We start from the raw sequence: 6,648 nt of genomic DNA, 5'->3' as shown, positions 1-6,648 counted from the left end.
AGTTAGTATTTTCTTAAAATAGCAAATTTTAAAAGTTTTCGTGTCGGTTTTCGCGACACGAATCGTTTAGGGCTAAGTTTTGTTATATTGCCCTCTTCTCTTATACTAACTCATGTTATATATGAGTATTTTATTACTTTAGAGGCTGTTCTAAAACGTCACTAATCGTCGTGTCGGTTTAAGTTTAAAAGACGATTTTTTACTATTAAGTTACCGACAAGTAAAATAAGCCAAGTAAGTACACACCAGTTACCCTATGAACAAAATATACACATTATAACACATAATTCATCCTTATTTCCAGATTTGATCACATAGTTTCATGTAACACATTTAAATCAATTTCAAGCTTCTAAGTCGTAACTTAAGTTTATTAATAATGTCACTAATCAAGCTTATCATTTCATACATGATCAAACATCATAATAAAATTAAAAATCCAGATTTCAAACTATTATCATGATTCTCACAACAAGCCAAATTATTACTTTTCAATTATATTCTTATTCATATTTGGAAGGTTTTAACATGTGTGTAACCATGTAAGTCCTTTTTAAGAATCAATTCAACAACTTTGTGATTATTCCTATTATTATCAATTCATCAAGTCATTCAAATAATCAAATCATTAGTTCATGCAGTTCATCATTTTTATGAATTTTCTAAGTGTTTAATTAACAAAGTTTCCTATTATAGTAACTTTTAATTTTTGATAATCTTATCTAATTCAATCTTTTCAATAATTATTAAGTTTGAATCTTTTTTATCTCATTAAACTAGTTTGATATAGTTTCATGCATCCTATTGTTCTATTTAAATTTTGATTCTTTTAATATTCAAGTTTTCAAAGTTTCTACTTATAGCAAGTAAGTGACAATTGATTCATATGCTAATCCAATCTATACTTTAACAATGCATCCAATCTTAGTTCAAGTATGCAATTCATTATATATCAACTACATATATGCTAAGTATTGATATCATAATCAAATATTCAACTTTTCTTTCAACTAAGTTTCCTTATTTGGCAATCTAACAATTTCAATAATCTTCAAGTTTTATCTTTCAAACTAATAGTTTTGATGATTCAACTAGCATATATCCTACAATTTCACTTAATATTAATCTATATCACTTTCAGTATTTCATTAATTCACCATATTCATCCTTTAATCCAAGTAATTCAAAAATTCCCCAATTTGCAACTATGACCAAGTTCTTGCCAATTTCCGTTTTAATACTAGCAATTCAATATTCATGTTCATATAATTATTCCTATTGAACATTAGCTAATAAAAATTCATCATAACATCAAGCTCAAACACCAAATTCATCTATGATTTCACCCAAATATCAAATATTCTAGCAATGCTTCAAATCAATCTTAACAATCAAAGTATGAACTTCAAGATGAATGTATGCATGTGTAAGTGGGTTCAATCCTTCCACTTACACACACATACATACACACGTCTCACATACACACACATCAACATCCATAATTTCAAATCTTCAAGCACAATCTTAACTAAGAACACCTAATCTAACATATTTAACCCTAGAATTTAACTCATAAACATAAGTTACTTGTGCTCTTGAAGATCTTAGGATGAAGATGAGAATGTGATGGTTGTGGGTGTGATGATCCTTCCTCCTAATCCTCTTCCTAGTTACTAATCTCCATTGTTCTTGATCTAATCTTGAATTATGAGTGTGTGTTTGTGATTTGAATTTGAATGTGGGTGTGTGTGAAATATGTGTGTGTGTGTGTGCTTTGTTATAGAGAGAAAGAGGGAGGGAATAGAGTGAGTGAGTTGGATAATAGGGATTATGTGTACTAACCAAGTTACTTACAACACATCATACTAGATTAGGAAGGTAATCTTTGGAGTTTTGAGTTGGTGACAAGGGATTGGGAGAAAAAGGAGGTAGGGTGGTGAGGTGTCAAGGTCAGCCAGCCCAAGGGGGGGGGGGGGGTGAAGGGGTTGGGTTATAATATAAATAGTTTGGTTAATCGGTTTAATGTATTGCGAGTTTTAGATAATCAATTGGATCCCGTTTTTTATAATTTCTGTTAGACTTTCAACGAAATCAAATCCTGACAATATGGATTATAAAACTATTTTTCTGAAAATAGTTTGTGTCGGGTCCTGTACTGGTTTTTGTTTACTTATTTATCAGTATTTGCGATTCGAGCCTTCTAAAATTATGTTCATACATTATCTCAAATATTTTAACATATATTTTAAATTTTTTGGGCCATTTAATCATATTAATGATTTATTTATTTTTTGGCCCGCTGCCCGAGGTTATTTTACGTTATGCTCGTTATGTGTCAAAATTTGGATCTTTTGTTGACTTTGAAAGATTTTGGATCTTAATAAAGGAAGATTTATTCATCAAATGATATTATAAGGCTAATCATGATTACATTAGTGATAAATTTTTCCGAGTGTTACAGTTTTGTCACAACCAAAACATCAGAAGTTTTTGGACATCGAGCTCCATTAGATTATCGAGGTTTGGTTTATCTTATAATAACATTGACTTGTTTCTATTAAGACAATCGTATTCATTTTCTTTAAATATTGCAAGCCTACAACTTGTTGGATGACAAATGGTGCCCCAAGTTCTTTAAAACCATCACACTAAATTCTTGCAGCTCGGGTCTCCTGTTAATATTCCACATGGTAATTCATGTTAGGATAATATCATAAATTTAATATGAAAAACACCCATTCAAAAAATTAAGATTTCATGTTTACTCTGTTTGTTAAATAAAATTATTAGTATTATAAAAGTCACAATTTTAAAAATGCATTATTTAATTTATAGTTTAAAGAGATATTTTCCAGTAAACCAGTTTTGGTTTGTCTTGAAACCGCTTTCTTCGCCGGTTGTTTTTTTAAACGGTTTTTGACCGGTTTCGGTTTGAATTAACCGGTTTGGAGTCGGTTTCAATTTCAAAGACTATAAAACGGTCTCGAACGTACGATCTCTCCAATTCCGAACGGGTTCCTATAATACCGGTTCTGTTTCGGTTTTGGTTTTGGTTTTGGTTTTGGTTTTGGGTTCTAGCTATTTTTAGTATTATAAAAGACACAATTTTAAAAATGCATTTATTGTTTTAAGGAACATTTTCTGGTTTTCGCTTTCTTCATCGGTTTTCGATTGGTTTTAGTTCGAATTAACCGGTTTGGAATCGGTTTCAGTTTCTAAGATTATAAAGGAGACTCCAACGTACGATTTCTCTAGTTCCAAACTGGTTCCTATAATACTGGTTCCAAATCGGTTCAGTTTCGGTTTTGGTTTTGGGTATATCAGTAAGTAGTGGTTATGGATATTGAGTCTTGTGTAATGGAATATTTAGGTACAGTTAGACCAACCAAAGGTGCTGCCAAGTCTCTAAGCTACAAACCAATCATGTTTATACCTAATATATTGATTTGCATTTTCAGCAAGTGAGTTGACCTTTTTTTTACACTATTAAGTAATTTTTCTTTAATTTTTTTTGTAAGCCACATGTAATTTTTCTCAGGTTGAGTGAGCTTGTTCTGCACTTACTTAGATCAGAGATGTATCTGTGTCATATCAGTTGATGAAACGTGACATCATGCAACTGATTCAAAGAGTTATGAACTTTGGTGGCCCTTAAAAACTGAAATCTATTTTACAAGTTGTGGCAAAGTTAGGATTTGTTTCTGATAAGGTTGCCCAAAAGATGATGAATAAGTATGTGATAAGATCGTTAGAGTTATGTGTTTTAAACGATCCAGAGGTAAACATAACGTTGCCAATTTTCATGTTTGTTAGATTCTTACATGAAGCATGTTTGATTGTTTATAATAAAAATAAGTTTGCATATAAAATCAGTTTGCTTTCTGTAGGCACCAACATAACATAATACCTTTTTCATCAGCCCAAGCATAATACCTGACCTTAGTTGATCTATATTTACAGAGTTGTTGACTTGTTTCATTATTGAACTAACATTGTTATGTATTTTAGTTACGGAAGTACTTTCATTGCATATCATGATATTATGTATAGAAAATTTGAAAGTTGGGTTGTTGACCGAGATTATTAATTCAAGCTCCTATTTTTGTTACAAAAAGTTCTCTTCGTTTTTTTTAATTCACAGGCAACATACTCAACAGATAATTTAGTATACGTCTAACAATTTTCCTTCTAGGGTTTACATAATACTTATCATTTTTGTTATAATGGAAATTAAGAAGAAATTTTTTTATCTATATATATTCTATACTATATATAAAGCATGAGTGAGGGACCTCTTAAATTTTAAGAGGTACCAAACTCAATGCTTTATTTAAAACACACAATGCATCAAAAATATAAAAATTAAGGGTAATTAAGTCTTTTCATTCATTTAAAATAACATTTTAACTTTGGTCCCTCAACTTCACTATATTTTTTGTAAATTTAGATAATAGTTACACATATGCCCCCTAATTCAAAACCAACTACCCCTCAACTTTTTAATGGCCATATAATTTCACACGTTAATATTTTTCTTAAAATAAATACATCATTAAAACGAGTATTTTATTCTCTTTAATTTTAGTATGGTATTGCTATAGTTTTTTAGTTTTAAAAAGCTAACATGTTACGCGATTACCGTGTAGAACTAGTAACAGGTCGAGTCGGGTGAGCTTGGGTCATTTGTAAAAGTGGATTAGGGTCAGAACAAGTCGATACAAGAAAAATGGGTAATTTGGTTCGGGTCAAGTAGATAGGAGCCAGGTCAGACCGATGTCGAGTCGGAACGGGTTTAGGGCCAAAAAGGGTTGGTTTACAAAAGTGATTTATTTGATATTACTGTATATTTTGGGTTTGCTTCTTGATTTTCGTCACCGGTTACGCAAATGTCGTTGTTTACATGCACCGGGGCCGATAAACGCGTGTTCAGCACCACGTAACGCAATAACCAAATCTTGGTAAACACTCAACATAGCGCCCTGCACCGGTAATCGTTATGAATTACACGCGTGGTGTTGGTTAAGCATGTTTTAATGTTGGTAACGTGCATTCCGGGCCAGTTACGTGTGTTCATTCTTCGATTACACGAAACTAGCATTGCACGAGTTACGTGTCAAATTTCGGGCTACGTCCACACTGTCATCAGATGACGTATGTAATAACACATACTATACGTTCAATGTCAAGTTACGTGCACACCCCGCTGCATTGCGCGTGCACTCAACTAGTTCAAAAGAATAAATTAAGTACGTATCAATTTGTATTTTCTTATAATGAATATTTGTTTGCAAATAATATTTGAAATATTATTTATTTAATAAACTTATTTCATAATTGTCTTAATATCCTATTTCTAATAATAATAATCTAGTTTTACATAAATAGCTTCGTATAATGATGTAGTTAGCTTAAATGAGCGTTAATGATCAAACCTAAGCAATTGTAAATGAACAAACATAAAGTACGTTCACGAACATAGTGATGCGTTCTTGTGGGTATGAAAATATAGCTATATAAAGTAGCTATGTTTGGTGAGATATCTCATGCATAATACGATTGATTTCCTAGGCATGTTTTCTTTTGAATGCCATAAAAGTGGCTGGTGCTTATATTCACATTCGCGCTTTTGAAGACCCTAATTAAGGTTTTCATAAATTTATGTGCTTATTTTGGGTTTCAAATATCATTATCTTATTTGGTGTTATAGATCGGATGTAGTTTATTCTCTTCATGATTCACGCGTTAGCCATGCTATAACTTTTGCTTATTGTTGTAACATGTAAATCTTTTGATGTGTTCTTGAGATTTATAATATTATATCTTAAGAAAACCGCAACACCCATAACTTTAATTTTAAATATAAGGAACAAACTTGTTATACATATTTGAGACTAGTTGTCTCGATATGTGTACCTAGAACCACATCAACCACTCTTAATTAGTTATTCATATAAAATGTGATGGAGAAAATAATATGGCACGTGCAAATTAAGGTCAACATATATATATTTATCGATATTATAGTGTTACCACGAACCCATTCGTTATCTCTATTTCTGCGTAATACGATTGATGACACCGTAATCCTGGAATATTTTTTTTATTGATAGTGAATAGGGTTATGTTTAGTTGGTTATGATTAGTTGATGATTTTGAGATTGGTTAATCTTATATACTTTAATTTGGGTTGTTTTAAACGAAGATTATTTATATTTTTAAATTAAAGTTAGTTTTAATTGCTATAAGAGATTGTTTCTCTTGATCATAAGTCATATGAAACAATGAAATGTAAAAGCGAAGTAAGAGCATCCAAAATAGGTGTTTTTAAGAATATTTTTGAGAAGAGAGATGGTGATGTGGAGGAGAAACAGTGTGGATTGCCTTTTATACAAAAAATTCGAAATTCTAGTTTGTAAGTGTGACTAGGAAAGAGGTGAGATAAATGGTGTTTTTAAGAGGTTGTGATTAGGTTAGAAAAGACAGATACTGATTGATTGAGTAGGTGTTAGTGTCACTTGGCACCCAAAACAACTTATAATGACTGGCTTATTGTGGATGCTCGAATAGATACAAAAGTTGTATGTCTTAGACCAGGGGCGAATTCATGGCTGTACGACGGTAGGCCGGTGTCCACCTTCCGGCTTCCGA

The sequence above is a fragment of the Bidens hawaiensis genome, unplaced genomic scaffold (genome assembly GCF_021521415.1).
Source record: "Bidens hawaiensis isolate Kalapana, Puna unplaced genomic scaffold, B.hawaiensis_p1.1 tig00029371_1, whole genome shotgun sequence".
In the NCBI taxonomy this organism is placed as follows: Eukaryota; Viridiplantae; Streptophyta; class Magnoliopsida; order Asterales; family Asteraceae; genus Bidens; species Bidens hawaiensis.
The sequence above is the reverse complement of the archived record's forward strand: the minus strand, read 5'-3'. Positions refer to the sequence as shown.